At 38.5% G+C, this 22,802-nt stretch overlaps 1 protein-coding gene across 2 annotated transcripts in view; it reads left to right on the forward strand.

The window, feature by feature from the left end:
• The first annotated feature begins 1,108 nt into the window (after positions 1–1,108).
• foxp1b (forkhead box P1b) overlaps positions 1,109–22,802 on the forward strand; it is a 206,310-nt gene continuing 184,616 nt past the window's right edge. Inside the window, exons 1-2 of one of the 2 annotated variants that reach the window (XM_041783699.1) lie at positions 1,109–1,296; positions 21,894–21,974. The gene's annotated coding sequence lies outside the window, so the exon portion shown is untranslated. The remainder of the gene's footprint in view (positions 1,297–21,893; positions 21,975–22,802) is intronic. The other variant, XM_041783698.1, reaches the window with a different exon arrangement.

The raw sequence follows: 22,802 nt of genomic DNA on the forward strand, positions 1-22,802 counted from the left end.
ACAGTTGTTTTGAGATGAAATGACTGTCACATGCATTTACCAGCCGGTTTCATGTAGTTTCAAAGCTAGAACCTTCTCATTTAGTGTTTTTTTTAACTCAGTGATTGATTCTATTTAAAGCGTAATTAAGTATAACCCTCCCCCAGAATGAACTTAGGTAAAAGTACATTGCTGATTTCCAAAATTTAAGTAGTATTACTATTATATATTTTTAATGTCAGTTCATAGCCTCACATTGGTTTGCTTTAATTGCTTTTAATGGTTTGTAGTTTAAGACCAGAAGCAGAGGAATAATTAACAAAAAATGCAATATAAATTTTAGTCCACATAAAGCCCTAAAACGGATTAAGTGGGTATTCTGTGTAAATACAGGCCTAGTCATAAATCTGTGACCGAGCATGGCCAGAGGGTGGCGCTCTTACCTAATAAAAGCTGTCCTTCCTAAAGGGTTTATCCCCATCATTCCTGCTATGCAACCATCATAAAAGTAATAGCTTTCATACACTTAAAATACTCCTCAAGTCTAAATTAATGTTGCTTTACAATAACTGTCATCTGGACAGTTTAAGTGGTGTGTGATCATTCTGTGTCATTTATGTCGAAACAACTGTCTAAATCAGAGCAGGAAAAAAGAGGGGAGATTTTTCAGAACTTTGCTGAAATTTATATCCAGACAGACGGTGTTTTATGAGGGTCTCTGAAATTTATTCACAACATAAACAGTGGAATAACCTGTCTGCACTCCATTAAAAAACACATTACTTCTTTTTTGAGAGTTAAAAATCCTCGCAGTTGAAATAAAACATATTTCATGGTAATAATGTCACAGCATCCCTTTCTCCTCTTCCTTTTGTAGGATTGGGGCAGTTATTGATGAAAAAGAACAAAAAGATTTTTCTGAATTAATTGAAGTTTATCGGACTCATTTTTAATTAGTCCGCTTAGACATCTGACAGCCCCCTCTCTCCTGTCACACTTTCAGCTAAAACTAACGCATATCATTACAATTCACTATAGAAACAAGTGCGACAAAGTGCTACTCAATTTTTCTTATGACTTCGGTATTTCTAAGGATCCTCGATGCAAGGAAGGTTATTTACCCTGCAGGTGGATATGACGTAACGGAATTGGAACATCAAAACAACAACATCCAAATCAGCGATTCTTCCCTTTTTCTTCTTTCCTTGGTGTGTTAAAAAACTAATAACACTAAGAAAGGAGCTCTGCTTTTCCCACGAGGCACACTGTGAGGCAGCGAGTGCGAAAATCTACAATTTGCTTTGTCTTGACGCCTCGGTAAGATTTTATCTTTCTCCTTGTAGTTAAGTTTGTTAGTCGTCCTCCAACCCAACCCCAGCTCAACACCACATCGCTACAAATTCCGAGGGCGAGCGGAGTGATACGGTTTGTGTGTACGCTGGATTCGGTGTCGCACGCGTGTTCGATGCACATGCTCACGTGCACGGGTCGAAATCTCTAAATAAAAGTCGATACTCTCCGCATCCCTTTTAGTTATTAAGCATTTTCTGCTATGGTAACTTTCACTAATACAATGTTCACAGTGGCTTTGGTTTCGTTGCTCTCACTAACGCCAACACCGAGTTATCGTCCACTGTTTTCTTAATGCAGAATGAGGCTAAACACCTGTGTTATTCCTCGAAGGGTGCTTGGTAGCGCTTTAATGCCCCCGTAACGAAAAGTTGCTATAATATTTTCTGTTGCATGTTTTTATCCGCTAACTTTATCTCCTGTTAAAGTTTCCTTTCCACTCAGTCGATGCATCTCATGGGGCTCGAGACAGCTGCCGCTTCAGAACCTTAGCTTTGCGATAGCCGTAAACATAATTACGGTGTTACCTTGGTAGCGACTGGACGGTGAAAGTTTATCTCAACATTGTGGACTAAAAGTTTTCTTGCCGTTATTTCTCTGCAGTAAGACCAGAGAACGAACTTTTCCCACGTGACGAGTGTCCTCCAAAGTGAAATGAGACATCACTGCCTTCATTGATGGGAGTCAAACGCGGTGGACACGTTTATTTTCTGTAGAAGTATCTCTGGAGTTAGTGAAAGAAGGCAGTTGAGAACCCATGTTCACATCATGGCTTACTTTTAGTTGACAGATATTTACTAAATCCCTCTTATATATGGGTCAGTGACATCATATGAAGATTTTCTGTGTCCAAATCTGTTATATTCGTTTGAAAAAGACTAATCAGGTTATGGCATATATCACTTTGTTCTATGAAACCTACTTTGTTTGACACGTTTTCACTATTATGAATAATAAAATCAATTTCATATTTTGGCATCTTAAACCCTTAAAATGTCAGGTGGTGCTACCTTCCAAGTAAATGAATGGATAACTGAAGCTATTAAAATTACATTTTAATTGTGACGAATTCAAATTACAATATCTTGGCATGATTTTATGGTAGAAATCTTCAAAATAACAAGTGTGATTAAAGCTATTGCCCCAGAATTTGCAAGTTCTTAAAAGTCAGGGTGGTGCAACTTTAATTATGGTTATATTATTTTGAAATTAAGAGAGAAAAACAGATTGTAGTGTAATTTATCTTCCATTTAACTCCAGCTCACACTCATGGCAGAGTGAAATGTGCTATAGATCCTTAAAAACATGTCTTTTCACTCACAGGTGGGCAGGTACACTTTCACTTTAAGATGGTAAAACTGCTACAAATTTAGCGTAAAATGCTTGATTTTAAAAATATATGTTCACAACCTAACAAGAATCAAAGTTATAATGTGTCCGCCTATTTGCCTGTTTAATTTGACGTTCGTTGCAAATGTCAGGTGCGTGACTATGTCAGGTGGCGCAACCAGTGTTTTAGGTGGTGAAACTGCAAAAAAGTGTCAGTATATGAAGTTAATAGAAATATTTAATGCTTCAAAAATATTCATTTTCCTTCTGATAAGGTAAACAGGGTATCACATATTTTCTAAAAGGATAAATTACAATTTTGCTTAGATGGGTGGGTACACTTGTCAGGTGTTACAACCAATGAAAACAGCAAAGTTTTTTTGTACCATAAAATTCTTGATTTTATTTCAACAAGAACAAAAATGACAACATGTTTGATTTGAAATTAGTTGCAAATGTCAGGTGGTGCAACCACAAGTGAATGAAGCCTCATGCCATTGACCCATGTATAATTGTGACGACTGAAATTTGCATTTTACATTAAAATATTATACTCTTTAGGCCTGACTGCAGCCTATTTCACACTTTAAACTTGGTACTTTTATTAGATCAGGTCACTTGTATGCTTTGCTTAATGTAAATAGGCTGAAGTTGCAGGAGTTTAACCTCCGTGGAGGGAAAAAGTAAAAAAAAAAAAAAAAAAAAAAGTTTATTACATGATAATTTTTTAGGCTATTTGCTGTCAATTCTAAGGTGTGTGAATAACCACATTAGTTTCTAACATCAGCCTGTGCTATTCACTGTGCAATACATATTAAAAAAGTGAAAGTGGGGGTGGAGGGCATTTAACATTAAGTAGAAACCATCACATTGTGACTATAAAATGTATGACACATTTACTCCAGACACATGAAAAGCAGCATCAACTAAATACTGGTCACATGAAAGCATATCGACTACACCATACAAACTCTTGTGTAAATGCAAGAAAAAATGTTGCATGTCCACCTAAAACAATTGTTGTCTAAATAGAGCAAAAGAAGCCTATTTACAGTGATCTGCATACATGTAAAAATGTAAATATTACTCTGAAAGCATGCTCTTTAATGAAGCAGCTGCCCAGAGAAGCATTACATTTCATAATTTACATAATGGAAAATTGTAGCTTTAATAGTGCTCTCCTGTCCCTGTCTCTTGAATCTGCATTAGTTGTTTGAGAGAAAAGAAGGAAAAATAACTTTTTTTAAAATCATAGAAGTAAGGTAAACAGCCTCCAACAAGCAAACCTCGACAACCCCGGATTAAAGAAAACACTGAAGATCAAATAGTGCTGTTGCCGGGCTGTTGTCATCCTGAGAGAGAGCTGCAGACTATTTGAACAGGCGCTGGGGTTTGTGTTCTCATGCAGAAATAGACTTTAGCAAATCATGACCCGGGCTTTAAAACACAAAATGAACTTCCTTTGCAACTTTACCTGTCCTGACGTTTGATACGGCTGTTGTAGACGTTAGAACCACCAAATACTAGGCCCACATCTGCTTTCAAAAAGAAGAAAGGCTACTATCACTGCTCCATACTACTACTGATTAAACTGCTGCTAGGATGGGTGGGGGTTGTGGGTGGAAGACCTTGAAATTTGAGGAAGAGCTGGTGTAGAAATTGTAATGAAGCTTGGTCCCTGATGCCCCAATTTGTCCTTGTTTCTGGTTTGGCCTCTTCACGTTACGGGCTAAGGCTCATTTTTATAGAGAGTTGAGATTCAACTGGTAAGAAAATAATCAGTTACTCATCCATTCAGCAAGAGGACTCTCAGCCCCGAGTGGAGTGGCACTCTTTCATCTGATGCCTCAATATTTGTGAACACAATGAAATATCCTATTTTTGGTCCAGTCTGGGAATAAGGCTCCACAGCTGTATTTTATCTCTCAGATTTATTTACTGCATTTACCCTTCATTAGATTTTTAGATACAGGACACCCAAAGAAAAAGCATGACAAGGGACAGATTAATAAAGGTAATTTGCTAGTAAATGAATTTGTCCTGTGATTTATGCATCATAGATTCACCTAACACAAAGGGGAAGAGTGCTGGCAAAAGGAATAAGAGTGCAGCATGCTAATTAGTGCTGTATTACATGAATGGAAGTGATACAAAGAAAAGCAGTACAATATTTCCAGAGTGAAGGTTCATGTGTCCCAGCCCCTGTGGGGTACCCAGGCAGACAGTTGCCAGTTGCTAAAGAGAAGGCGATTGTTCACAAAGTGGACAGCTTTAGGTATGCTCTTTGCGTCTCTTTGGTCTCTATGGAGACCTGCAAAATGCTCATGACGGCCATTTAGGCATACAGCCATTAATACCTGTCCTCTGCTGACATCTTTCTTTATTAAAGAGGGATGCTAAAAAAAGGTTCTGTCTACGTGGACGGCTAGAGGGAGGGAGAATTCAACACACAGGCAATGTACAAATGTAATGATAATAATAATAATGATAATAATGTTTTTGTGCTTTATCATAGAAATTTGGTTATCTTAAATGTAGCATTTGTCAAGAGAAGACCTCAATGTGGGTGCTGTTGTGGTAATATTAGAATTGTTCTAACTGATATGAGATTAACATCCAAAACGAATGGGCTTGATTTTTTTATAAATAAGATAAATTATGTGCCTTTCCGTGTACCATAGTAAAGCTGGATGCCGCAAAATCACCACTTTTCAGAAAAGAAAAAAAAACCCTTTTCTAACAGTTTTACACCGTATGGTCATAGTCAGCATCTTTTTGACACTTTTTATTGGCTGAAAAGTTGAAAACCCACTGACAGATATAAAGGGTAACCAATAGCACTGGTTTACTTTGTGGTCAAGCAAACCTTTCCCGAGACGCGTCAATGTCTCAGAAGACCGTGATAGATTCTGAATATTTTGGAGCCAGCGGCGTAGTAGAATGTTAAACGGAGTTAGTTAATCTAACAACAGTTAAACCGTGACACTAGTTGTATACATCAGACAAAGAAAGCAAGGAAACTGGAACTCCTGAAAAGTGCAAATGATGTCACATTGACCAGAATCATAAGATGTTAGAGTCATTTTGTACATGCGCTCCTGCCTATGTTTAATTCTATAAAAGTGTTAAACTCTCAGTGACAAAATAAGCACTTTGAAGCTGTCTCCTGCCTCTAAAGCCCTCAAATAGCAGCACCATGTCAGCCCAGAATTTCTTTCATACAGAGCTGCTACTACTACCTTTATTAGCTGTAAATATCTGCTAAGTGTACAAAAAAAAACTCTGTGGGGTTTAAGGCAGGGCCAACTGGCCTAGTCTTTTTCTTTGTTTATCCTCATTTCTTAAACCTAAAAAGGTGCTAAGTCCAGGGTCACCCATAAGATGGAGAAAAGGGGTAAACTTTTCAAGGGCCTTGGACAATTAGGAAGTTAGTAAAACATGGCCCATCCAAAATTTAACCATTGCTAGCCAAATGCCATTGCAGAACATAGCTATATACCATTACTTACTATAGCATTAAAGTAAACATTTTGTTTATTTTTTGCCTGTTTCAAACGTAAGTCACTTCAATTCTACCCAAAGTGTTAATGAGCATTTATTAATTTAACAGTAAAATAATGGATGTATCCATAGCATGTAACTGCAAGTCCCTTGATGTCAGACTGTTAGTGATGCTCGGACTTCCACAAAAGTTGGGATCCAAAAAAGAAAGGAGAAGAAAGTTGCAGGTCAAAAAATTTGACATCCTAAAATAAACTGTTGAAAAATGTATTCAGTCAAGCTCCAAAATCAGCAAATTTAACAAACATACATTGATATTAGTATGTTATGTAGGGAGGGCCCCAATTACTGAGTTACTGAGCTTTCAGGGCCCATGTCTGTGTGCAGGCCTGCCAAGGACTGAAGCTTGTTTCTTTGTTGATACCTAAACTTCAAGCTAAAACAAATGTGTAAATATCAGCTTGCTGGATATCCTCAAAAATCCAATATCATGCACCCTTTTGTATTCATTTGATTCTCAAATATAGACATCGTCAGTGGTCAGAACTGGGAACAACATATGATGGAATTACAGTTGACTATTAAAATACAGCACTTACTCAGTATTAAAACCTATAGCTTGACCAGCCTAGCTTACAGTAACAGCTGCTCCCACGGTTCATAAAATACAGAGGCAAAAGGGTTTGAACATACATGAATGTAAGATTCAACATGCACGTTTGCTGATGTCTCCATGTTTTAAACGCTGTAAGCTGTGGTAGCCATCGTAATGTGGGATTAGTTGCTGGAGCACATCTTCGAGGGCTTCATCCTTGACTCCTTGGCTGTGTTTTTAGTTGGCAGTTCCAGTCTAATAAGAGGCATAACATGGCAAGGCCTTCTTTTCCATCACTTTTGCTGGGTGGAAAGTTGGTGTGCTTTGATCATGCCTTTTGGCGCATCACTTCAGCTAAGCCTGCTGCTCCCTATGTGATAAGCCATCAGAGTACTTAGATCTGAACAGGCAGCTCTGTGGGCTTGAGGAGAGACAGGAGAGAGTAATGGAGATGAGGAGAGAGCAGCGATGCAAATTTTGTTGACAGACTGTTACTGCAGCTGTTCTCTTTGTCATTGAATCCATCAATGCTACTGTCCATCTTAAATCATCTGCAAACATAAAGGCCATGTTCTTTTTCAAGTCCTGATCTGTTCATCACAGCACCAGTCTGCTTTTACTATAGCCTTGTGACATTAAAACGTCTTTAATTGCTTGTAAAAACAATTATTAATCATCTCAAAAAACACAATTTAATAATTTTGCAAACTAATATGTCCACTATGGTTAACTGCGTTACAACTCTACTTAATTCTGAGCGCTCTGTTGTCAAACTGCTTCCTTCTGTCTGCATATAAAGCATCATTCTGAACCCCTCATTAAGAGAGGGTCCTGCTAATTGACAGGATGTTGCTTGTTTATTTGATATTTGGGTGGTAATGGAGAGAAGTAATTACCCAAGATGTAGTTCAGTGCCTCAGCAGAGGTGTTACTACGCTGATGAGTTTGGAGCGCAGATGAAAGAATGAAGGTTACAATTATCATCCCAGAAGTCTCTTTAATAACTAACAGAGCCGAGGTGGAGAGATTAGCCCTGTTCTTACTGCTAACTTATCCTTTACTGTAAAGAAGTACAGTATTAGATATCCTTATCTATTAGCATGATTTTTTAAAATTTTATGTAAGTAATTATTGGCTCCCGTAAAAAGCTATTAGATTGATGAACCTCCCTCGCTGTTATACTTTTGCCTTGAACCACTGAATCTCTGCCTTAGCTGGCACAGTTGAGTGGCATACTGTATTAGCTAGTGTGAGACTGATAAAGGTACCTTCTCTGACTCTTGATGATCCAGTTTACACGAGACTTGGATGATATTGGCATGTAATATCATTAGCTTGGTTATTAGCAAAATATTAACCATAATATTAATTATTAATAGATACTAATAAAACTAATAAAATTAACATCAGTCTCAATATCTACTTGATTCTAGTGTTATTTATAACAATTATTAATAATGATTAATCAATATTTGAACATTGAGTGAAAAAGCTGTGATTCCAAGCACTAATTCCTATAACCAGATGTTATAACAATGTGCATACAAGTAACCTCAACAGTTTTTTAAATTAGGATTTTTTTTCCCAATGCATCATTAAATTCAATGACACTTAACCCTTTATGAGGCAAGGAACCATATATGGTCACAACTTCCTTCATGGCCTTCCCCAAACTCCTTGTAATACAGGAATTTGGAATTTCCCCTTGTGGGAGTAATAAAGGAATATCTTATCTTACAGTAGAACCAGAGGGATTTTTGGTAGCACCTTCTATGCCACCCTCTCTTTAATGAATCATAACATATAAGTATACTTGTAGCTATAGCTATACAGCATTATAAGTGCTTTATAAAACATTATAAGCACAAATGATTATTTAAAATGCCATATAACAGTAATCATAACTAATTGTAACGCCAGTGTCTATAATGACTTATAATGTGTTATGGTGCATGTAGTCATATGTCATTATGAACACTGGCATTATAATTAGTTATACTTCTCGTTATGAGTCGTTATAAGTAGTCTTGAATGCTTATAAAAGTGTTGTATCTCAGTGGAGATCAGTCAACGTCACAGAAATTGACATCACTGCATCTGACCAATCAGCAGTGACCCAGAATGTCTCAAATTTCCTTTTTCCTCCAGAACGTGCAAAATGCAGTTTTACGTCTCTTTTGGTCCCAAACAATGACCTTAAAAGCCTTCCTAACTGTGATAAGTTGATGAATCTCACATTATAAAGGTAAAGTAGTGCTAGTTGTCAGGATGGGTTTTGTTTGTGTAGGATTTCTATCATTTACTGCAATTTTTACATAAAAATGGAGGCACTTATTTGGTTGTGAGCTTTTTTAGGTGTGTAAAAGGGTGCCTATATTTAGATGTATGGCTATTTTATCTAGCTGCCATACTAAGGGTATTTCCATGACAAATAACTTGCCTAATGTAGGATGATAGTACTTAACAGTGAAGTTAGTTGTTGCCACAGGTTTGTAAAAACTTGAAGAGTGATCCAGTGGTATTTGCTTTTTTTTATTTAAATTTTCATGGAAAATGTTTTAAAATATGTGTAATTATTGCTCTGTTTGATAACCTCATAACAGCTTTATTAAAGTTATTTGGTTTGAATCAGTTTTAATTTTATTGTGAGCTTTTTTCCTGCATAAATTTCATTTAGACATTTAATATTTGGATTTTTTTAGGTTTTCTGATTGAATTATAAGGAAAAATCAGTGATATAAACAGGGAATTATGTGTGGTTTTAGTCATTTTTACAATTTTTGTCATATTTAAATGGCATAATTTGGTTTTTATCTTTATTGTGAGCCTCATTACTGCTGATTAAATCTGTGTTACAACTGCAACCTATACAATATCCTGAAGCCAGTCTCATCTACAGAAGAGGTCAGCCTCACCATCTCTGATGTCTCTAAGCCTTAGGAGAGACAGCAGCTCCCCTAGGTGACTGCAAGGTCTGACCTGTCCCTGCTCCATGCCCCATGTCCTAAGTTTTATCGAGAGGCATCATACTGATTCCTCCTGAGGATTACTTTATGTACCTTGAAAATAACTGTATGAAATAAGTCTTTGACTTTAAATGTGTTCATTTTTTTCATAAATTACAATTTTATATGCATAGACTAAATTGATGTTTTTAAACAATGGGCAAGGAACCATACATGGTCACTTCATCGACCCTAACTTTCACTAATGTGAAATATATATTAAAGTGACAGAAGTAAAAAACAAATAGATATAGGGATGCCCAACAATAATATTCTAGGGCTTAAATTTTTAATTTTCAAGTAGTTTGAAGAAGGAAAAATAGTCACAACTTGAAACGACAGCATTACAGAGCAACCAGTGGCACGCGAGCGAGTGAGTGAGAGAGTGAGCGAGCAAACTGGAGGGTCAAGATGGCGATACTAGTATGTGGTGTTGTCATATGTAGTCTTTAAAATCACAGACCAAGAACAAAAACCATGTAGCTTTGCCTTTCTAGCTAGAAGCTAGACTCCCTCATCATCTGTGTCTTTAATGTTTTGGTCTTTAGGGTATCGGCTAAGGATGCACTCACGCTAGGGCCGGTTACCCTGTACCATGCTGATGCACACTTGTCCCCCTTCCTCAGTCCCCTGCCGGCCTGCACTCACACTCACACTCAGCTCAACCAGACCTAAGGACAGAAACGCCATCACGTCATGATGTGCACTCTCACAGAGTTGGCACACTGGAGGAATATAGATAGCATCATAGTAACTTTAGTCTTTCAGTGTCTTATTTTGAGTCATTCTGGTCAGCTACGTCTCTCTAACATGCCACCATTGTTGAGAGGAACAGACAAATGTCATGACCACCTTTCCCTTTTGTGCCTGGGCCAGGAAAGTGTGGATGATTTGTCATACGTATAAAGGGAGGCTTTGCATTTTCTCTGGTCTAAGTGTTTGCAAAATACTGTTGTAGGCTCACCACAAGGATAAAGTTGTAAAAATAAAAAGATATTTGGGTTACAACCATTTAACCTTGTATGTAAAACATGAATAAAAGAAGCCAATAAATTCTCTATGGAATGTTTTAAAAGTTGGCACATGAACTTGTGAAAGAAGGGTGAAAGTGCTTTAAATTCTACTCTAAGCATGTATTGTATCCTGACAGACATAGACTCAAATGGGAAATCAGTGTCACATTTGGGGGGATCATGAGATTTTCTTATTGAAGCCATTAGTGAATAGCTGTTAACCTCTGACCATGCAGGGGTTAAAAGAGTGATACCCAGACGGCACTCACATCATATATTTTAAATTGATCCTGGGGAACAATGCTGACTGTTCCTTTTGCAATCTAAAGGTCTAATTCAGTGATTCAGTTCTAGCACAAACATGCCAAATTAGCAAAACACTTTAAATTGTTCAAATTTTGATCATACAGAGGAACTGTTGACACTTTCCCTCTCTGCTGGACAGAGCTGTGCTCTTCTGCTGGTGGATTTCCTTTCAGTATGTCTGCTGAAGGAGGAGGGGACAGTTCTATATCTCCAGTTCCCAAAAAAGTTGGGGCGTTGGGTAAAATGTAAATAAAAACACAATTCAGTGATTTTCAAATCTCATAAACCAACATTTGCTGCACAGTAGAACATATCAGAGGTCGAAACTGAAATATTTTAACATTTCATAAACATTTTAGCTAGTTTTAAATTTTATGGCAGGACCACATCTCTAAAAAAGTAGGACGGGGCATTGAAAGGCTGGGTATGAAAGGAGCATGTTAGAGAGGCAGAGTGTCTCAGAAGTTAAGACAAGCAGAGGTTCACCAATCTGCAAAAAGCTGCATCCAAACACTGTGGAATAATTTCAGAAAAATGCTGCTCAATGTAAAATCGTGAGGACTTTAAATATCCCACCATCTACAGCACATAATATCATCAATAGACTTAAAGAATCTGGAGAAATCTTTGTGCACAAGGGAAAAGATCATTATTTGATGCTCATGATCTTCAGACCCTCAGGCGGCACTGCTTTAAAAACAGGCATGATTCTGCACTGGAAATCACTGCATGGGCTCAGGATCATTTCTAGAAATAATTTTCTTGTGCCATCCACAAGTACAAGTTAAAGCTGTATCATGCAAAGAAGAAGCCATATTTGAAGAAGATCCAGAAATGCTGGAACAAAGCTCATTTAAAATGGACTGAGGCAAAATGGAAAACTGTTCTGTGGTTAGAATCTAAATTTGAAATTATTTTAGAAACGACAGACAGAATGTTTAGCTATCTAATGAGGAGAGGGTCCATTCAGCTTGTTATCAGCCCACAGTTCAAAAGTCTGCATCTTTGATGGGGCTGCATTAGTTCCTATGGCTTGGGCAGCTTACAAATCTGGAAAGACGTGCACTATCAATGCCAAAAAGTACACAGAGGTTTTAGAGCTACAAATGCTCCCATCCAGGCAATGTCTCTTTCAGGGAAGGCTTTGCATATTTCAGCAAGACAATGATTAACCAATACCACATCCATCACAACAGCATGGCTTCACAGTCAAAGAGTCTATGAGAACTGGCAAGCCTGCAGTCCAGACTTTTCACCAATAGAAAACATTTGGCACATTTTAAAATGAAAAATCTGGCTAAGAAGACCCAGGACTGTTGAGCAACTAGAATCCTACATTTCCAAAACCTCTCAGACCTTTGCAGACCTTTGCAGACCTTTGGTAAACATGGCCCTGTCCCTACTTTTTTGAGATGTGCTGCTGCCATCAAATTCAAAGTGAGCTAATATTTTTCTATGAAGTGGTAAAATGTCTCAGTTTCAACACCTGATACCTTGTTTTTGTTCCTCTGGGTTTATGACATTTGCAAACCATTGCATTCTGTTTGTATTGACATTTTACACAGTGCTCCAGCTTTTTTGGAGTTAGGGTTGTATTTCCATTTTAATGTAAAGCTCTGACTTATCAATTTCAGTGTCTATAAAGATGTTACCTCCCTGGTATTATCCAGCAGTAACAGCTTATCCAGAGGCTCATCCTGATGTTGCATAATGGCTCCAAACAGTCTCCACCAACTGCAGTCTTGGACTGGGGTGTCTGTGGTTCAGACATAAGGCAGGCCAATGCTCTGATTTGGTTGTTGGACCATCACTGGCCCCTGCCATCCACATATTGAAGAGTCCTTGGGCAAGACTTTGAACCCCAAATTGCTCCCAAAGGGACAGTGATGGCCCTGAATGTGGGTGGATGGTCCTGAAAGGCAGCCCAGCACTTTGCATATCATCCTCTGTCATCAGTGTTTAAATGTGTGTGTGAAAGGGTGAATGCTGACATGTTGTGTAAAGTGCTTTGAGTGCTTAGAAGAATTGTGCAACACATTTGCGGTCCATTTACAGTAACAATATACCTGATTTATTTTCTTAGGTCACATGCAAGTGGAATTGTTGTCATGATCACTTTTCCAGTCTGAATGAAACAGCCACAGTTACCACACTGCAGTTGTGACCTAACTTTCTAAGGCCCAAAATACTTCTGCTATGTGTCCGTGGTTTGTGAATCAGATCCTTTTTTTGTTTGCCGTAAGGCTCATTTGCTAGAATGAGGCCAAATTTTGCTCCAAATGCATCATTTCTGATTTAATTTCATACAAAAAGCAGCAAACACAATTTGCTTTGCAGCACAGTAAGGGGTACGTACCCCATTTGTGTGTGCTGAGAATAGAAGGCTTCTTTGTGGGTCATTTATCAAGTTTGGCAGCCATAATACCTGTGTAACACTTTTGTTAATTTGCCTAAAAATGTTCAGCTAGGGTTTTTGTTGGCAAACATTTCTGAGGTCTGTTATTTCTGTAGGCCCCATATAAATAAAAATAGATCTATTTTAATGTGAGAACAAGGCAAGTGTTCATTCCTTGGAGTTCTCAGTTTTTCAAACAGTGAGGAGGGAAAAGTGATGAACTTGGACTTTGTCCGGTGTGGTAAAACTCTATCAACAAGTTGGTTATTTTTCATATCTGAAAAAGTCTCTTCTTGTCTGCGGGCGTTTTGAAGTCTGCCACTTGGTCTGCAGCTGTGCTTGTCTGTCATCTCCAGCCAGTATCACCCAAAAACTGTAGCACCAGCTGCTGCAGGCTGAGAAAGAATGTGAAACTGATTTTCTAATGTAATAGAATGAATAAACAGAGACCAAGAAAAAAAGATACAGGACCACAAACAGCACACAGCCTATGCAAATCACTGGAAAATGTGCTCCTAAATTAATAAAATTAAGTTGTGTATGAGGGGTTGACTATTTTACACTAACATTATTTTTACTTATTTGTTTTTTTTCCTATACTCAACAAACTTAAAACCCATGAACTTCTTGTTAATTGTGACATGAACTGATTTTAAACCACACCTAAGACACCAGGTGTTGGAGGCAATTCATGTCTTTGTTAAAGAGTTTTAGTCTTTGCCCTGAATAGTGTTGTTATGACCAGTGGTGGAAAAAAATATAGGACTACTGTACTCGAGGAAAAGTACAGCTACTCTAGTTAAGATTTATTTAAGTAAAAGTAAAGGTATCGGTCTATAAATCTACCCAAGTTAAAGTAAAAGTATTCAATTTAAAGATTACTTTAAGTACTATGTACTGAGGAGTTTAACAGTAGATATGATCTTTCCTTATTGGCAAGAAGAACAAGAGAATAAATCTCCAACCAGGTTGTTCAGGTAAAGTCACACCTTTAAAAAAGTTTAAGTCAAATCATGGCAAAATTTAGAGTGTTCCTTTAACTCTTATATAGTTAGAAGTGTCCACAATGCATATTTTAAACTATGTTTTTGAAAGTATTAATTTTTTCAAAATATGACAGAGCTCCAGAAACTCTCGAAAATCTGTGGGAGGGTCTCCTCTGTCAAGAACAAAGTAGAGATTTAACATGATAGCCAAGTTAAAACTACTGAAAGAAAATATGCACTAAGCACATAGGAACACCTAAAGCCAAGGGCAAGGATCTAACTCAGTGGGTAACTTCCCTCATGGTGCCAATATGTCTCACACCAAAAACAACAATCCACCAGAAACATGACCAAAACAACCTCAGCGGGGATCACTGTTCAGCAGCCAACATTGAAACACAACTAAACACATATAAAACACATCTAAACACTCTGCCCAAGGACATGATGGGGAAATTCACCCTCTGATTTGATATTGCTGTAGGCAGAGCTTAGATCAATAAACTCTTTAAAGAGTTGAACTAACACTGATGGATCACCACTTTTGTAAAACTACAACGGTGAAGACCATTTCACTGAGAATGGAGATAAAATTACACTAAAATCATCTCAAAAATGTTTGACCCTGAGATATCAGCACTCCAGTTTTGGTGTTTTGGGGTATGATGGGGATTCTTTCTCTCTATGTGCCGCTGTAAAGCTTGATGCCTAATGGATCAGACACAGGGTGTCTAAAAGTGATGACTGCATTTTGGAAATGACATTTGACAAACAACCGTAGTTCTAGAAAATATTCTCCATTCTATTTAAGTCAAAACTATGTGACAGAGTTTACAAAGTAGGATTTTAAGAGCCACCATATAGTTTCTTGAATATCAGGGCAAGTAGCTAATCTGTGGTTAGATTTTATTATTTGGGTCCAACCTTTTTCTGACTGTTACAACAAGATACAAAAACACACAACATAATTTAGTTGCCCTATTATAAGCCATTTATCCAATGAAAATAAACCGACAAATCAGGCCCCAAAATAACTTAGCTTCATTTATTTGTCATCCACTTGCTACTGATACACTATGTTTACCATATAACAGCATTTAGCAGCTAGTGGGCTAGCCAGCCAGCTCATATGCTAACCTTGGAGATGTCTGTGCATTTGTCACTGAGGTTCTTTGTGAGATGTTCAGAGTATGCTTGCTGTTTTGTAGTACCTTTAGCATGCAGGTTTGGTAGGTCCATTGGTTTGCCATGTGGATAACATAGTTCTACTGGAGACACTGGTCGCCCTTTTTGTTCACCAGTATGGTATATAGACGTTTTATGGCTAATGTCATGCGGACAAGCTTCCTCTTATGGCTGGTGCTTGCGCTTTGTAAAACTTAATGAATGATTGGAGCTATCTACATTACTGTTGACACTGTTCCCGCCTTGCTTATACTGTTACCTTGTGGAGATCCAGATAGTATATTTTAAATACTTCTTTATAGGCCGGAACCACATGACGAACAAATAGTACCAAATACCAGGTAACTAGTATTATACTGTTTTGAATAAAATGTACTGAAAAAGTATTGAAATTTTGGTATTCTGTGCCACTCTCGTCTAGAATTATACGTTTCTTGTTGCAGTTGAACTCAGTGCATTTCAAGTGTTCAAACAATTGCAATATGTATTGTAAAGCTTACCAGTTTTCATTGTGATATACTCTCACCAAAAACCTCATTAGATTTACCTAAAGTAAATATTGAGTCAGCATTGGAAGCATGTATGCATGTAGACCTGATAAAAACAATCTGCTGAAGTTCACAACAATTGGGGGAGGAAGTGTTTAAAGTGAAAATAACGTGTCATGGTTGTTTGTGGTTTGGTTGGTTCGTGGTGTTTACACCAATTCTGACCCTACCATTTGAATGCCACAGTTAAAATCAAAACCCATCAGATAAGGCATGGTCTATCACCCACTTTTGGTCAGCCTGTGCAAATTGTAGACTCAGTTTCCTGTTCTTAGTAGATAGGAGTGTGGTCTTCTGCTGCTGTGGCCCATCTGCTACAAGGTTTGATGTGCTGTGCATTCAAAGATGCTCCTCTGCTAAGCTTTGTTGTAACCAGTGGTTGTTTGAGTTATTGTCACCTTTCTACCAAGCCAAAACAGTCTGGTCACTCTCCTTTGTTTCTGTTTCATAGTCTCTTAAATCCCCTTTCTTCCCCATTCTGATGCTTGGCTTAAACTTCACCAGGTCATCTTGACCATGTCTACTTGCTGAAATGCATCGCTGCCTCCATGTGATTGGCTGATTAGATGTTTGTGTTAATGAGGAGTTGTACCTAATGAAGTAGCTGGTGAGTGTCTGTTCATTGATAGTGAACAGTAGGATCCATTCACATTGTTGAGCATTTCTACAAGTCACCTTGCATTTGTTTCTGTGCCATAATCAGCATAAGTGTCGCTGGAAAATGAATATTTCTGAGAGACTCATCTCTCCCAGAGAACGGCTCTCTATCACACTCTCACTTTCTTTAAAAGGGAAAAAGAAGATGAGTTTCGGCCATAAAGACTTTGTGACAAGGGCTTTTTATCCCAAATGGCTCTGGGGATTGTTATCTGTGGAAGTGTGTTCTGCCTCTGTCCTGTTCAATCAAGTGTCCACTTAGCTGTGACTGGGAGTAATTGTTCCCAAGTGGGCCACACAGTGACCTATTAATGTCTGCATTGACTCCCTAACCTTGTGAGCACCTCTCTGGGAGGAGTTTAAATCATGTGGATCTTCTCTTTGTCTTTAAGCTACCGGGTCAAGTAAGTGGGTGACAGCCCTGAAAGACCAATCTCTTGTAATTGTCCCCAGCTGCATGGGTCAGTCATGTGTGTTCCCAAAGACCATCTCTTAGTAGATGACGCACTGGGAGTAGGATGACTTAATGGTTCCAGCCATGGATCTGTTTCAGCACCTATTTTCCTCTGTTCACTCAAAGCCCCAGTTGCTGACCACTTGCAGTCATGTGACCACCATGACGTCACTTGCTACAATGGACTGCAGAAATACTGGTGTTGACAGTAGGCTATTGCGATTATGTTGGTGTATTTCAGAGCCACAATATTAAAATGTTATAGAACCAGCCTTCTACTGTAATACAAATGTCAGTGAGTCTGGCAAATGAGGGTGCTCATAAACAGAGAAACTTGGGACGACTGGACTTCAAGAGGATCTGTATTATTATCTTTGGAGCTCTTTAGAGATGTAGTTAATTCTCAAAGGCAACCAAACATTATTCTGCATGATGTTTTTTGTCATTACTTGGTAAACAGAGTTTCTGCTGCCACTATGCCTATTTGTATACAGGGAACAATGGCAAGTAAAACCAAGCTGATTAATCCTGAGAAGTAGTTGATCATACTGCAATTATTGCAGAGAATAAAAGAGAGGAGACGTGGGAAGGGATGGACAGTATTGCGGCTTGAACAGTTGAAGCAGAGGGTGGGGGGGGGCTCTTTGTTCGGCCCCTGAGAGACATGGATGAGGAAACACACTTCTGATCATTTCAGATGTCAAGTAGATTTGACAAATTAGTTTGTCATCTGTAGCCATTTATGTGACTCTACATGAAATTAAGAGTGACTTTATGTCGATCAAGCTTACAGAGACGGGCAGTCACCCCATACTAGCAATCGGACCAGTCACAGGGCTTACGCTCTGCATTGATTCAACATGCAATTCCATTTTTGTGGAGGTGCTTATTAGCCTTTTGCATAGGTTATGGTCTATGCAGGCCTAAGGCATTTGCTCCAGCACAGGTTTGGCACAAAAGTGACCAGCAGATGACACCTACACCTACGTTTGCCCATTCAGTGCTTTTGTTTCAAATTATCTTTTAGTTTGAGGTCTGGGCTTTGACTTGTACACTCCAGGACATTCACCCAGTTGTCTTAAAACCATTTCTGTGTAGCTTTTGCTGTTTGCTCCTCCCAGATTTTCCTATATTTTACCACATTCTTGCTGAGAATCATCTCCTCAGCATGATGCTGCCACTACTGTGCTTCAGCAGTGGGGGTGGTGTGCTTCTGGTGATGTGCAGTGTTCGGCGTCTTGTCTAATGGCCAAAAAGTACCATTTTGATCTCATTAGTCCAAAGAACTTTCTTCCACTTGACCATGGAGTTTCCCACATGCCTTTAGGCAAAGTCGAGATAATTTGGGGGGGGGGGTGCTTTTTGTGCCTTTATTGGACAGAGGAGACAGTGGACAGACTCAGGAACAGGGATGAGAGTGGGGGAGAGACATGCAGCAAAGGGCCTCAGGCCGGATTGGAACCAGGGCTGCCCGCATACATGGTGCCTTAACCACTCGACTACTGGCGCGCAAACTCTAGTCGAGATTTAATATGAATTTATTTAAACAGTGGCTTTCTCCTTGCCACTCTCCCACAAAGCTTTGACTGGTGAAGAACCTGTGCTACTGGTTGTATGTTGTATGCAGAGTCCCTCCCTTCTCAGCTGCTGCCATCAGGGTAGTCATTGATATCATGGTGGCCTCTCTCTCTCTAGTCCCTTTCTTGCGTGGTCACTCAGTTTGTGAGGACAGCCTGATCTAGGCAGATTTACACATTTTCCATATTCCTTACATTTCTTGTGTACGGATTTACCTGAACTCTGGGGGATGTTTAATAACCTGGATTTTTTAAAAATCCATCCCCTGGCTTATACTTTTCAGCAAACCTTTTCTCTGAGTGGCTTGAGTGTTCTTTTGTCTTTATGGTGTAATGGTAGCCAGGAAAAGAAACATACAGTCCCAAATTTTTGTTTTTCTTTGTTTTGGTTAAAAAGGCCCAATTATATTGACCATGACTGAATTATAAAATTGATAAATAGGGGTGAATACTTTTTAGGCACTGTCCATCCTCCATGGGTGCTAACTCTGGTGTTCATTTTTTTAAAAACAACATTGGTGTTAATGATACTTGTTCTGGGCTCTAAGATTAACTTGTTTTAAATGATTTGAATGGTTTACAAAAGTTCTTGTAAAAGCAGAATTATTAAAACATTTCTTTCCAGAGTTAATGAGCATGAATTAAAAAGCCCTTTTCTTTGATATGACCACTGACTTAATCTTAGCCTGGGCCAAAGCATTCATACTTAGCTTTTGCGTGCACCTCAGTCTCCTTTCTCCTGTGATTATGGCGAGCCTCTGTATTTTTTTTTTTTTTTTAAATTTCCTCTGAGCCCGCCTTGTGTCTCTGGCACCTCTGAGCCTGGGTTTCCCTGTTCTGTCTTCCTTGCCCCCTCCTTCATCCTCCCAAGGTTCCAGCTGGTTATGCAGGGGGTCAGTATCTGACAGTAAACCCAAGAGCACTGTTGTGCATATGTGTAACTAGTGAAACATGCTTGATGCCTGAACATGTCTAACTTTGTGTTTTAGTGGGACAGAATTAGCAGCATAGCATCAGTTAGTGAATCAATGATACCAATACATGGATTTAGCTCACTTGAGAGGTCTTTAAAAACAGCACTTCAGATGAATAGGCCACCAAGGTCATAGAATACTTTGATAAAATGGCAAGCAATAGAATGACAGGAATTAAGGTTACTCAGCAAAGAAACAGAGCTACACAGATCTAAAACATTTCCAAATCTGGCAAAGTAAAGAGATATGCAGTAAGAGATGTGCAGTAAAACCTCCTGCACTATCATCTATTAACCTTTAAATCATTTGCAAGCTTGTCTCCTTTTTGGTTCGAGCATCCAATTGAACATCAAATGTTCTCATTAAAAGAGTAGAAAATAAAATAGGTTAAAACATGAAGGAGGCATCTGAGACAGGCAACTTCTCTGTTTTATGTTGCATATAATAACTTACCTTCTACTGTCTGATCCATATTATACAGCAGATGGAGGCTTTTCTTGGTCACCATGGGTGACTCCATAAGTGTGTGACGTTACATTAAAGCCATGAATTAGCTGCTGGAGAAGGACAAATAAAAGCACAGGGTAAAAAAGAGGGGAGAGAGAAGCAAAGAGCCGTGGGACAGAGGGGATAGGTTGAATGGTGCATCATCTTCTGGACATCCTCTGTTACTGTCACGGTGCTACCCCGTGCCCTCTAAACTGAGTAAAGCATGCATGCATTAATGTAACACAGCCTTTCTTTTGATACATCAAACCGGCTAAGAGGCCTGTGTCATGTTAGGATAGCACTGCTAGCAAACAGCTACTTAGTCTAAAAAGCTCTTTCTGACAAACTAAAACATTCAAAACTGATTCAAGTATTACTGGTTAAAGTCAAATAAACAGACATGAATGCTGTTTTAACCCGAAACACATTTATTTATAGCTAGGGATGTCAAAGTGATATGTTTGTTCACCCAGTGCTCCATGTGCCTTCTTCTGCTTAGCTTCTGAAACCAGGAAGTGGCAAACAGAATAGAAGCCCGCCATTGGCTTATATAGAGATGTGCTGGGTAGAAGGCACCAAGTGTGGTGGAGTTGGAGGGGTGTTTTTATGGCAAACAGAAGGAAATGTCTTGTTTTAAATTAACTGTGAACATGTAACTTACCTGTGATATTGTGTATGATGATATGAATTTGTCTGGAAAATGTTTATTCATTTTGCAGTCATTTATTGTGTTTAGTTGAGTTAATTGATTTCAACTTAATCCTTTGACAATGGTACCTTCCCCTCACTCCTATATAAGAGGAGGCTGAGGCCTAGTGAGGTTGTTGGTGGTTGGTGTCAGAGCTGTTAGGTTGTGAGAGCTGTTTGAAGTGAACAAAGTGTGTGCAGAGCTGCAACAGAGCATTGTATAGAGCTCAGTCTTCTTCTGTTTTCACATTTTTTCCTCTTTTGCAAGTTTTTAGCATTATTTTCCTCCAGGCCTGCACTGTAAATACCACTGCACATTTTTCACTGTAAATAAATTCAATTGGACTGCATTTTTTGGAACCTTTGACTCCTTTTTGAGCCTAACCCACTAGGCCATCCTTACAGTAACAATTATGTAATTTCACAGTTTAGGCTTTAGTATTGAGGTCATTATTAGAATATGAATGCCCACAAATGAATACTGGTTAACAACATGTTTAAATCTGTAACTTTACCACTTGGTTAGCTTCATAGCGTGCTGTATACACGTGGTTGTTCATCTTGACCAGCTCCTTTAAAGGAACCATAAAACAATAAAACATGCAACCACTTTTGAAAACATATTTTCCACATATTTCAATGACTTAGGATGCATTTACTTTGTTTTTCTGTAATAGCTGCTTATCTGCAAAAATAGAAACTAACTTGAACGTTGGGCACAAAATGCCAACATTAGTGGCTTATATAAAGATAGTTTACAAAGAGCTTTGGTTCATTTATTCTACCTGTAGAAATAGAACAAAAAAGAGGATTTCTTCACTGTTTTACCGCCTGTTTTAAACTGTTTTACCTTTCTCTGATAGAGCAACCGATGGCCCTGCCCTCAAGACTGAGCTGACTTCTGATTTGAAGAACTGATTGCCCCCCTGTCCTGCAACACTAAGGTATTTGTCTCTTTTTTCCATAAATGTTTTCGGCACCTCTTTGAGGGAACTCTGCAGTATTTTGAGTTTGTCTCGAAGTCTTATTTGTATCAGGCCATGATTTGCTTGATCAGGACCTCAACAAATACATCAAAAATTCTGTTAAGATGTTTGACTGTTAAGCAATAGATTCCAGGGAGCACTAAAGCAAAGAATAAAAACACAAATATTAAAGACCAAAGTTATGTATTTAACTGGAATGTTGCAAACCAGGTGAGGCAGTTGTTTATTTCAAATCAAACTGAGGCATTTTTCATTCGTGATGGGATTCAGAGATCTACATTAGCATATATGTGGTCTGATTTAGATATGAATGAGGGGAAAACCCATATCAGTCTCAAAACATGAGTCGGATCTGAATGTTGAGATTGTGAAATAACGTTTTGTGCATACAGGAAGTGTTCTTGCTTGTCTTTTTTTGTTATTGATGCTGCAGTTTTGAGCAGCCATGGCAGAGGTACAGTGCTTAACAAATTTATTAGACCACCTGTCATATTTGTCTCAGAGACCATCCAGCATCATGAAATGCTTTTATGCAGACTCTATCATTTTCAGTGAGCTCTCCACGTTTTACACTTTTGAACAGGAATGAGGGATTTCAAACTGAATTCACCCAAATTTGAGCCGGCTCACTGGGCTTCTCTGAGAAGTCAGAAATTAATCAAGCATAACATTCAACCACTAAAACTAATTTTTCTGTTCAGGAATGCAAGAAAATAGTTATAATTTGACAAATTAATCAGGAAATAATAATGTGCTTTACTATTTTTTCAGTTTTTTGTAAATCAG

This window comes from Cheilinus undulatus, linkage group 3, assembly GCF_018320785.1.
Source record: "Cheilinus undulatus linkage group 3, ASM1832078v1, whole genome shotgun sequence".
Taxonomy (NCBI): Eukaryota; Metazoa; Chordata; class Actinopteri; order Labriformes; family Labridae; genus Cheilinus; species Cheilinus undulatus.